An 11,869-nucleotide genomic window follows, 5' to 3' on the forward strand; every position below is an offset into this window, starting at 1 on the left:
TCTACAGCTGGATGCCCTTCCTAACGCCAACCACTCAGAGAGTGTAGTAGGTGCTTTTATGTGTCACCTGCACGAAGGCCAGTCAGGCGATACTGGCAACGGCCACGCTCGAAATGGTGTCTTTTATGTGCCACCTGCACAAGCCAGTCCAGGGGCACTGGCAACGATCTCGCTTGAAAATCCTACGGAGGCCAGTCAGGCAGTACTGGCAATGGCCATGCTCAAAATGGTGCATCTTATGTGCCACCCGCACAAGAACCAGTCCAGGGACACTAGCAACGATCTTACTTGGCTTGCCGGGTCTTCTCACGCACAGCAAATTTCCAAAGGTCTTGGTCAGTAGTCATCGCCACGGTTAGGCCCAATGTACGAAGGTCTTGCCTCACCACCTCAGCCCAGGTCTTCCTGGGCCTACCTCTTCCACAGGTTCCCTCAACTGTTAGGGTGTGGCACTTTTTCACACAGCTATCCTCATCCATTCTCACCACATGTCCATACCAGCGCAATGGTCTCTCTTGCACACCACAACTGATGCTTCTAATGTTCAGCTTTTCTCTCAAGATACTTACACTCTGACGGGTATTCACATTGACATTACACATCCAACGGAGCATACTGGCTTCATTCCTTGCAAGCTTACGCATGTCCTCAGCAGTTACAGCCCATGTTTCACTGCCATGTAGCATGGCTGTTCGTACACATGCGTCATACAGTCTGCCTTTTACTCTGAGTGAGAGTCCCTTTGTCGCCAGCAGAGGTAAGAGCTCTCTAAACTTTGCCCAGGCTATTCTTATTCTAGCAGCTACACTTTCAGCGCACCCACCCCCACTACTAACTTGGTCGCCCAGATAGCGGAAGCTATCGACTACCTCTAGTTTTTCACCCTGGAATGAGATAGAAGTTGTTTCCTGTTTGTTTACAGTCTTTATTGCACCTGAACATCTGCCACATACAAAAACTAACTTCCTAGTTAACCTGCCTTTGATGTTGCTGCACCTCTTATGTGTCCATAGCTTGCACCGGGTACATCTTATAGAGTTACTACCTACTCCTTTTCTACATACTGAGCAGGGCCATCTACCTGAAGGGGTTTGTGTTTTATCTACCTTCCTACTTATTAGGATTTTGGTTTTAGCTAGGTTGACTCTAAGGCCCTTCAATTCTAGACCTTGCTTCCACACCTGAAAGTTCTCCTCTAGTTCTGATAGTGACTCCGTAATTAGGGCAAGGTCATCAGCATAGAGGAGCTCCCAGGGGCAACCTGTCTTGAACTCCTCTGTGATTGCCTGGAGGACTATGATAAATAGGAGGGGGCTGAGGACCTTGGTGGACCCCTACCTCTACCCGGAATTCATTGCTGTACTCATTTCCAACTCTCACCTTACTGGCAGCATCTCTGTACATGGCTCGCACAGCTCTGACTAACCATTCTTCTATCCCAAGTTTCCTCATTGACCACCAGAGAAGGGATCGGGGGACCCTGTCAAAGGCTTTCTCCATGTCAACGAAAGCCAGGTACAAAGGTTTATCCTTGGCTAGGTATTTCTCCTGCAGCTGTCTTACTAGAAATAAGGCATCAGTAGTGCTTTTACCTGGCACGAACCCAAACTGCATCTCATCTAAATTGATTCGCTCCCTAATTGGTTGGGCTATGACCCTCTCTGATGTATAAATATATGTGTATGTATATATATATATATATATGTATATATATATATGTATATATATATATATATATATATATATATATATATATATATATATATATATGTATGTATGTATGTATGTGTGTATATATATATATATATATATATGTATATATATATGCATATTTATATATGTATTTTCATTTCTCCACTTCACTCTCTATTTCATATCTTATCTAAAATAACTATTGCTTACCCATTTTCTCACACCGTCTCCAATGAAAGGATATATAAAATATCCCAGAAACAGCTGTAAGACCTACTTATAAATCTTCTAAAATCTTTCGCAGCCTTGGATTTTTATCTCATTCTGAAATTTTTTTTATATATACACATGCTGATATATGACCTACATTGGACTCCTCATTTGCATAATCACCGAACCTGGAGCTTAACTATAGTCTGTCCATTGTTCTTACTCATCATTACTTGATACTTTTGGGTCTTATTGACACCATTACCTCTCATATATACATATGTATATATATGTGTGTGTGTGTGTGTGTGTGTGTGTATATAAGTGTATATATATATGTCCATATATATATATATGTATGTATATATAAATATATGTATATATATATATATGCATATACATATGTGTATGTATATATATATATGCATATATATGTATATACATGTATATATATGTGTGTATATATATGTGTATATGGATATATATATATGTATATATATGTGTATATGTATATATATATATATATATATATATATATATGTGTATATGTATATATATATATATATATATATAAATGTATAACTTTATGTATATATATATATATATATGTATCAAAAAATCCATTTCCACATTTTTAGAAATTAACCATTGAATGGATTTAAAACAAAAAGGAAAAAAGCAGGTTCAATTCAACAATTCCTTGCTTTCGAAAGGAACTCCCTAATTTCTGATCATCCTATTCTGTTCAAAAATGATAAAGTTAGTGAAGTCAGTTTAAGAGTGAGTTTTGATTGTATTATGTATGTAGTTCATTCTGTTCACTAATCATTTCCTGTCAGCAAATAAATATCAAACAATTGGATTTGATTGGTTGAAACAATACACATCTCATTTGCAATGTTATTTTTATATTCTAGCTTTAAAAAAATGTAATTATCAGAATTCATCATCAGTGCCCATGAGGTAGATTTTCTACACCTGGATGCCCTTCTCATTGCCAAATTTCCTCTGTTTCCAAGAAAACACATTCCTATAGCAAGACACAGAAGACTGAAAATGAACAATCTTGTTTCTATGACAATGATGCTCATTTGCTACCATCATGTGATATATAGACAAAGGTACAAACACATCCATTATATATGTACACACACACACAGAGGCTTTTATGGTTTCTGGCTACTAAATCCACTCACCCAAGGTGCCACACAGTGCGACTGAATCCAAGGCTTAGTTTTCTGAGACTCCTTTTGTCTTGTCAAATGAAATCGATATTACTCTATTCAGACATTTCAATAATAATATAATAGCAATTGTAAGTATGACAACTGCATTGCAATATTTCAAATCCTGCCGGGATCTATTTTCTTTTTCATTTTTCCACAATCAATAATATAAGAACAAATGAAGCATTGGAGTTGATCTGAATTGCTATATTCTACCCACAAAATTTGATCTTTCGCTCAAGTTGAAAACTGTTGTGGATTAACTGTATTGATAGTGCCTTGTAGTATTTGTTCCAGCTGTTCTGCAGTCAACTTTGCTTTTGATCCTTCCATGATCACTAAAGTACCAGTCAAGTACAGAAGATCAATTTAATCAATCTCCGCCTCTTAATTTCTATGCCTTGTGCCAATATTTCAAACTTTGCTTTAAGCAGCCCATTTTAATTCTTGGTTGGTATTGAATTTTCAGCACAATCACTTTACCATTCTATATGCTTAGTTAAGATGGCTCTTGCTGTTCATTACAATCATTGAAGAGGCTATATCAATCTTTATGATGTACCTCTATCGCAGATGGCAAACACTTTTCCATTTCTTGAATGAATTTTAAGAGCATTAGCGAAATCATTCTACAATGATTTTATTAAGCTGCAAACATTATTTGTAAAGAGAAATATAATCTGAATAAAAAAAAAGTATTTATTGCAATCAATTGCAGGCAGCCATGCCAAATTAGACTAAGACTTAGATCTAAATACCTTTATTATTTGCACAATCATACAACAAAGAAATAAGAAGTCTTTGGATTCACTTGTGCCACATTATTCTAATCCAAGCATTCCTAAACTTCCTTGCTGTGTAAACTTTTTTCTTTTTCTAACAAACTCACCATTACTTAACCATCAACTTGTTGTTGGCACTCTGTCGCTTACAATGTCGAGGGTTCCAGTTGATCCGATCAACGGAACAGCCTGCTCGTGAAATTAACGTGCAAGTGGCTGAGCACTCCACAGACACGTGTACCCTTAACATAGTTCTCGGGGATATTCAGCGTGATAAAGTGTGACAAGGCTGGCCCTTTGAATTACAGGTACAACAGAAACAGGAAGTAAGAGTGAGAGTAAGTTGTGGTGAAAGAGTACAGCAGGGTTCGCCACTATCTCCTGCCAGAGACTCGTGGAGCTTAAGGTGTTTTCACTCAATAAACACTCACAACGCCCGGTCTGGGAATCGAAACCGCAATCCTATGACCGCGAGTCCGCTGCCCTGACCACTGGGCCATTGCGCCTCCACAACCATCAACTAATAATTGCAGAAATCAAGTTAAACACTCAAAACTTAGGATTCCTTTACTTACATTCATATTGTGGAATATACTTTTACTTTGGGCTAAAAGTTTAATTTTAAAAAACTAAAAAAAACTGACCTGTTATAATTGCTGGATAAATCAGTTGGACTATTATAGCTCAGTACAGCTACATGAACCTAATGCAGCTTTGCAACCTTTTACCCTATGAGCCTAACTGTATTGCAACAACAAAAACAAAAGTACCTCCATTATCAGGAGCATAACAAATGTGGCAGTTGATGTGGATTCAGTTGTTCAATAAAACTGAATAACCTGCTTCTGAATTAACATGCAAGTTGCTGAGTATTCCAGATGTGTGTGCTTAATGTAGAATCAGTAAGAATGACAAAACTCCCTTTTGAGTTACATGCATTATTGATCCTTTGGGCTTCTATATAATTATACCTCACACGTATTTCAAGAGCAAGGTATGCATTGAACCAAGGCTGTAGAAAATTATATTTGCCCAAGAGGACACAGATTTTCATGGGACTTTATAGTTACAAAGCAAACCTAGCCATTTGGCCAAGCAGCACCTGCATAGTATAGGCATTAAATGTAATGATTCATATCATAATTGATGAACAATAACATTAGTTACCAGTTCAATATTTTTCTGACAGTAAGAATAAGAAATGCCTGTGGCTGTGCAAAGCCTCACAAATATTGCAGAGAAAAAGCTACCTTTTCACTTCTCATTGATGCTTACATCTATCTACATACCAAATTTCTCTTAGAAGTTATTAATCAAGCCAAGGTATAGTAGAAGACTAAATGAGACCACATAGCCACAATTGAACATTTAATGATTTCTTTTTTAAAATCCTACATCAATGATTTTAACATTTTCTACTCTAGACACAAGGCCCAGTCAATTAGATCGACCCCTGAAAGGATGAAAAGCAAAGTCAACCATAGCAGAATTTGAATTCAGAATGCAAAGACAGATGAAATACCGCTAAGCATTTCACACGGTGTGCTAACATTTCTGCCATTAATGATTTTAATATTGGAACTGTGTTGGTATTTATTTTTCAACTTTGACCCTTTAAATAGCCTTTTTCTTGCCCATTTTTAATGAAAGTAAAACCATTACCACAGGCTGAGAAAAAAAAAAAAAAAAAAAAACTAAGTTAGAGTCTTAGCTTCTCTTGAGGACCATGCCATTCTTTTTGCTAACTTTTCCAATAACATCAAACCAATAATTGTGCAACTCAGTGTACAGACTTATTCCATGTTTTGTTTATGACTACTGAGGCAAAACTATTTGTAGCTATATTTGTTTCTAAGACTGACTTGGAAACTAATTTATAATTGACATCACTTTTCTCAGATCAACACAACCAAATAAAATGTCGCAAAGTAGGAAAAAAAAAAAAAAAAAAAAAAAAAAAAAAAGGAGTTAAATATCAAAAGTACCCATGGAAATGAACTTAAATGCACCAAATAACCTAAAATGATCTCATCGTTCTGAAACATGAAATTCATCACAATATATTTCAACTGTGAAAATTTTTTTCACAAAGAACCATTACAATCAAAACATTTTTGCTGAGTTACAAGTTTGTTTATTCCAGTAACATAAAAAGTTGAGGGAACTTGGCTATGAAGCTCTTCCCCACCCAGTTTATTCCCCAGAAGTGTCCCTTACTGACTACCATTTTTTCCTGCAAGAGAAGTTTTAAAAAATCAAACCTCTGCTGAAAGTGCGTGAGTGTATGCATTTGCTTTTTATGCAAAAATGGCCGCGCAAATTGCTTCCATACATGGGATGCATGAATAATTTGACCTCGAGTTCTGGAGTCGAGGAACTCTTTGAAAGCACTTTCAGTATAGGTTTGATTTTTGAACTTCTCTCACAGGAAACCATCAAGGTGCTTGAAAGAGTGGTAGTCAGTAGGAGAAAGTTCTGGGGAATAAGAGCTTCGTAGCCAAGTTCCCTCAACTTCTGGAGCGTCATTAGTAAAACTTGTGGTTAAGCATTGTCATGAAGAAGGATTGCTCCTCTTCTGTTGTAAAGCCTGGAACAGAGGAGTAGCAGATTTTTTGTTCACTTTGGTAATATGTTTCTGCAGTAATGGTTTTTCCAGGTTTTAAGAAATTATAGTGGAGGAGTTCAGCAGTACACCACCAAAACCTTGAAGAACTTGGGTTTAGGGAAAGTTTTCAGCAAAGAACGTTTTTTTATCAGTGTATAGAGTCCACTTTTCATTGCAAGTTACAATATAGTCGAGAAATGGATTGGTCTGGTTAGAGAAGTGAATATCATATCTGTGCATTTTCTAATTTTCATTCAAATCATGTGATACCCATTTGTCGAACTTATTTGATTTTCCAATTGCATGCAAATGGTTGCAGGCAGTTTTCTGGCTAACTTGAAGTTCTTTCGCCAGTTCTCAAGTAGTTTTACATGGATTTTTCTCAATGAAGGTCTTTAATTAACCGTCAATGATAGATGGGCATTCACTATGCTCACGATATTCAAGGTTCAGGTCTCCACTGCGAAATTGCTTCAACCATTTTTGAGCTGATCACTCACTGGTCATTTCCTCACCAAATGTTTCACTGATATTGCGAGCTGTTTCAGCTACTTTACATCCTCTTTTGAAGTTGAATAGCAAAATTGCTCGAATGCACTTTGACAGTTCCATTTCAGATGATTATAACAATGGTGAAAAAATATCAATGTTAATTTACTGATGCATTTGGGCAATTGCAAAAAAAATGTTAAAAAAAAAAATTTTTTAAATTCAAAACTACAAATTTTTCATGGTTCAAAACATTGCTTACTTTCTACTCAACCTGATAAAAATAGATCTGTCTGTTTTTGCATGAGTGTATGCATTTGCTTTTCATGCAAAAATGGTTGCACAAATTGCTTCCATACTTGGGATGCATGAATAATTTGACCTCAGATATATAACAGGATATTGCTTTATATATATATATATATATATATATATATATATGATTCAATTCTTTAAAAAGGTTTCCTCAATGTTAACTTCTGGTAATGATGTAGCAATGGTGAAATTTTCCATTTTCATTTCAAGTTTAAATTTGCTATTTGCAAATTAAATTACTGAAAGAAATATTTACTAAGTTACATAGGCGCAGGAGTGGCTATGTGGTAAGTAACCTGCTTACAAACCACAGGGTTCCGGGTTCAGTCCCACTGCATGGCACCTTGGGCAAGTGTCTTCTACTATAGCCTTAGGCCGACCAAAGCCTTGTGAGTGGATTTGGTAGACGGAAAATGAAAGAAGCGCGTCGTGTATATATGTGTGTGTGTGTCCCCAACATCGCTTAACAACCGATGCTGGTGTGCTTACGTCCCCCTAACTTATTCTATCGGCCTCTTTTGCCGAACTGCTAAGTACTAGGCTTACAAAGAATAAGTCCTGGGGTCAATTTGCTCAACTAAAGGCAGTGCTCCAGCATGGCCACAGTCAAATGACTGAAACAAGTAAAAGAGTAAATTCAGAAATTTAAATATTCAGTACAAAATAGTTTTTATAACAAGCTTCTATTCATCGTTTTCATTTCATTCATCATTTGCAATGTTCTCTCCCCTTCTCTCACATAAACACTCCAGGTTCGATTTCATTATTACACAAATATATTAGAATTTTGCAATTCAACAAGGAGCTTCAAAATGAAAAAAAACATTTTGCTTGAACCCACAGACTTTGTTAATTTTTGTTTACTATTGTACCCCATGTTCAAATATTCGTAGTTAGTCACACATGCACACGTGTTTATGTATGTACATTTATGTACGTGTGCGAGAGACAGAGAGAGTTTTGTCATGTACATACATGAATACATATCGACATCTTTTTTGTATGCATGTGTGCACGAGACAGAGAGATGTCTAAGTGGCACTCTCTCTCACATACAAAGATGTATGCTTCCCTTCACTCGCTCACTTTTCCTCTTACACATCCATTTGATCCGACGTGTACGTGTGTGAAGATATTCACATAACTCGTTTTTTCATCTAATGCTACTATTTACAGCTCTTTTTGCATGAAGTACGTGGTCCTAAATCATTCCAAGACTCGAGGAGGGTAAATGCTTTTTTAGAAAATGATGAGCATTGGGACCTTGCATTGACTAAGGCATCAGTATTAGATTCTCCAAGGATACTCCGTAACCCTTTTGCAATTATACTGAACATGTGTCAACTTGGAAGTCCCCTACAGCTTTGGAGGAAGCATCACGAGGACATGACCAAGGACTTAAAGTATGCAGTTCAACAGGCAAACCCAGATATCAATATTCAGTTCTCTAAAATAATTTTTAACCAAGCACTGATCGAAATTGTTGATCAAGTTCTGGCCATGAGAGGTAAAAATTTGCAAGTCTGGCTCTGGACTGCCAGAAACATAGCAAGAGTGACAAATTATAACAAAGTTGGCTGCATTTGTGAATGAACATGAACCTAAACTTCTTCCAGAACAATACCATGCATATTAAATTATTTCATTAATCAGAGGGAAAATGTAGAGGAATTTTCTTTATGCTCCTGGTGGCACAGGTAAAACATTTGTAACATTGCTTCTCTCCAAAGTAAGGCAACACTGCTGTAGCATTGTCTGGCTTTGCTGCCGCCATTCTCCTAGAAGGACAAACAGCTCATTCTGCCTTTAAATTATTGCTAAACCTGGTTACAAATGACAGTCCAATTTGCAAGCTTTATTACATAGGGACCAATGTGCAGAACCGTTTTCAACCTGGCTCCTTCAATTAGGAAATAGGAAAGTACCATTTGATGGGAATGGTGATATCAATTTGGTGATATATTGCTATCATGGTGAATTCCCCCAGATGAATTGAAGAATAGGATATTTCCAGACTTAAGTAATAATTATAATTCACATAAATGGTTGTTTGAAAGGGTAATTCTTGCTATGAAAAAAAAAAAAAGACAGTAAGGATTAACCATGAATTAGAGAATAAGATTCCAACAGTCATTAAAGAGCACAAATCAGTCGATTAAGTCCTTGGTGAAAAATCAAGCTGTACATTACCCAACACAGTTCCTTAATTCTCTTAAGCTACCTGGAACTCCTCCAAACTTTTTCTGAAGGTAGGAGTCTTAATAATGCCTGTAAGAAAATTTAAATCCTAAATTATGCAATGGGACAAGGCTGATTGCAAAGACCTTATCACCTAATGTGATAGAAGCTACCATCATCACTGCATGTGCCTCTGGGGAAAAGGTTTTCATTCCAAGAATTCCAATCAAACCAACGGATATGTTATTTAAGTTCAAACAAACAATTCCCAGTACAACTTTGCAACATCTTAAAGCCACAGGGTCAGACTTTGAAATCTACTGGCTTGCACTTAATTGAGCCTTGCTTTTCTCATGGTCAACTTTGTTGCTCCAGGTTTGGTAGTTTGGAAGACTTATTTATTTATGCCCCAAACCAGAAAATAAAGAATGCTGTTTACCCAGCTCTTACGTAATCTCCTTCAACATATGTGATAGAATTTATCTCCTTTCATAAAAGTGGTAAATTTTGTATTTCCATTTATTATTTTGTATCATGAATTTTGAATTGATTTCCCAATAAACTCTTTCGATACTAACCCGGTCGTAGCCAGCCAAGAGTACTCATTGTTATTTAAATGTGAATTTAAGCACAAATCTTGTTAGTACATTTGTGAAATAGATGAAGTTATAGTATCCAACAAGACTTGACGCAATATCTAAACTCAGTGAATTTTGAGAGATCTTTTTCCACATTTTTTCAGCATAGATTTTTTTTTTCAACTTTGAAAATGGATCGGAGTTTCATGTTATCAAGCAGTGATTCCGAATTTAAAGGTTTTTCAAGGGAAAATATGGAGATTGAGAAAAAGAATGAATGAGGTACAAAAGCATGCGGTGTACGAGAATGAATAGGATATTTCTGCATCCAAAACCGCAAGCAGCAATTCTGAAGAAACTGAAAGCGGCGATAGCGACAGCAAAGACGATTTTACATCAGAATGAAGTAAAAACTTGAAGAACGTTTTTATTAGCAATTTTTCTGAGGAGATGGGGTCTATCCATAATCTTTCTTAGGAAGTGAAACCGTTAGACTTATTTTTTCAGTATGCTTGTTTTAAGCAATCACTGCGGAAACAAACTGTTACGCAGAATGTAAACAAACAGTATATGCCAGGAAAACCCACGAAATGGGGGATCAAAGTTTGGAAAATTTGTGAAGCAAATACTGAGTACTGCTGTGGCTTGAGTTTTTATACAGGGAAAATAATGTCAGTCAGCATGGCCTAGGATACATTGTGGTCTGGAATTTATCACTTCCATACCAGAACCAGGGCCGTATATTAATTTTTGACCAATTTTTTTTTTAGTTCAGTCAAACCTGCAGTGAATTTAGGTGGATTCCAGTATATTTCACCTTTATTGTATACCTATTCTGTTGTGCATTAAATTCAACTGATAATCTAGTGATGTGCACAATTCTTCTATATCAAAATTTTGTTGCATACCCAATTGAATATTAGCTGATGATTCATTTTCTATGGTGATCTTTAAACAAAATTTTAATATTTTTACCTTTTGCTCACTTTACCTGTAATTAAAGTCATTTTGAGATACAAGTTATGCAATAGAATTGATTAAAGAACCCTTTCTTTAATTATGTTCCAAATATCACATTAATATGTTAAGTAAAAAAGTTACAGTCGTTTAATGAAACTAGTCTAAATTCATGATTATTTTAGAATTTAATTGAAACTCATGAGGAGTGTATTTTGATCAGAAATATAGTAACAAAAGGGTTAATCTGTAAGGATTTTGTCCAAGCCTAAATATTTTATTTGAATTAATTTAAGATTTCTGTCACTAATTCTGACAAATATTTAGTGCAGAAACATGGATTATATTTGGTACGCCATTGTTGTTTAGAAAAACAATTCCATAAAAGTGAAGGATATGACAAAAGATGAAATTTGTAGAAGCATCTCATGATGGAACTAAATGTTACAGAGTTGGTCAATTATTAACAGGCTCACAACTTAAATTTATATAATTTAAGGAGGGGTAATTTTCTTGAGCAGAAACTAACTTTTCATTCATTTTTTTTTATATTGGCATTGGTTGGACAATTAAACATACCTGGGGCAGTATTTTTGTCTGCTCAGATGCCAACTGTTGCCAACTCGTACCTGTTTTACAACTTAGGGGATATTTTATTCCACTGCATCAAAGCCACAAAATGTAATTAGAAACACTTATTCTTATTGCTGAAAAAATACCATGCAAAAAGATGCATGTACATATATACAATGTTTCCATGCAGTTGCCCTTTACCAAATTCATCCACAAGGCTTGAGTTGTATCAGAGCTATAATAGACACTTGCCCAGATGTGCTG

This window comes from Octopus bimaculoides, chromosome 10 (assembly GCF_046866305.1).
Source record: "Octopus bimaculoides isolate indiv1 chromosome 10, ASM4686630v1, whole genome shotgun sequence".
Classification (NCBI taxonomy): Eukaryota; Metazoa; Mollusca; class Cephalopoda; order Octopoda; family Octopodidae; genus Octopus; species Octopus bimaculoides.